The following is a 1,067-nucleotide window of genomic DNA, read 5'->3' on the forward strand; positions in this document are numbered from 1 at the left end:
TAACTGCGAGCTGTAAATAAGCTTAAATGAACTTACACACACGAAACCAATAGAAAAGAGAATGGACTGGCATACACCAGTTAAGGAAAACTACACGAACCCTGGACATCATGTTGGTAGTAATAACAATATGATAATTGGAATAAGGCACGCACTTGGCAGAAATCTCAGATGATTATTCAATCGTTTTTATAAAGCTTCTTAAACAAATAGCTATAGTTAATTCTGTTAATAATGGAAGTAGTGGATATACCAATATAGGCTTTATAAACCCCATCCTCAGTATTATTTAAATGATTTTAATTATTATTCATTTTATATTTGTTCCCCTAATATTTTGCAGCTACATGGCTTCAGTTCGGGTTGACTGCAAAGAGATAATTAAATAAAAATAGATTATTGAAAAAAGCCATTTTATATTCGTGTCCTGTATCTGGGACTCGGTTTTATACAAGCTTTTTAGTGATTATACAAAAACACTTGCTATGAGGGCCATATTCGGAGCTGTTTGACTGTTGTATTTTCGAGTGATATTCTATAAAAGGCGTAGAAGATAAAATGAAAAGGCGAGAATGATAATTTTGAAGTCAGGAAGTCACAGCAAGGAGAAAACGAGGCTAATTCGGAAAGATGTTTTGGATTTAGACGTGAAAGGTGTTTTCTTATTTTTCTGAGAGAACGTTTTGAAAATCGAGGGATTATTCATTTGGAAGTATTTTTTTGCACATGATGTGATTTAAATGTTAAGCAGAATGGTTTAGGTCATCCTCGAAAGTTCCGTTTTCTACGACGCCGTCCAACACTTAATCCCTCCTCACGAGAAACTTTCTGTAAGTACTGAGCACTTATAAGGGGATGTAGCTCAAGTGGTAGAGCGCTCGCTTAGCATGTGAGAGGTACGGGGATCGATACCCGCATCTCCAATTTAAAGTATTTCATGCCGAAGAGAAGGAATAAGGACAGAACGAAGAGGAAGAGAAAATGAAAGAGAATTTTGTGTGGGATTAATCATATTCAGAGGCGATTCCCGGATATTTCATGTGGGAGACTACGGGCGTACTATGGAT

Source organism: Penaeus monodon, chromosome 33 (assembly GCF_015228065.2).
Source record: "Penaeus monodon isolate SGIC_2016 chromosome 33, NSTDA_Pmon_1, whole genome shotgun sequence".
In the NCBI taxonomy this organism is placed as follows: domain Eukaryota; kingdom Metazoa; phylum Arthropoda; class Malacostraca; order Decapoda; family Penaeidae; genus Penaeus; species Penaeus monodon.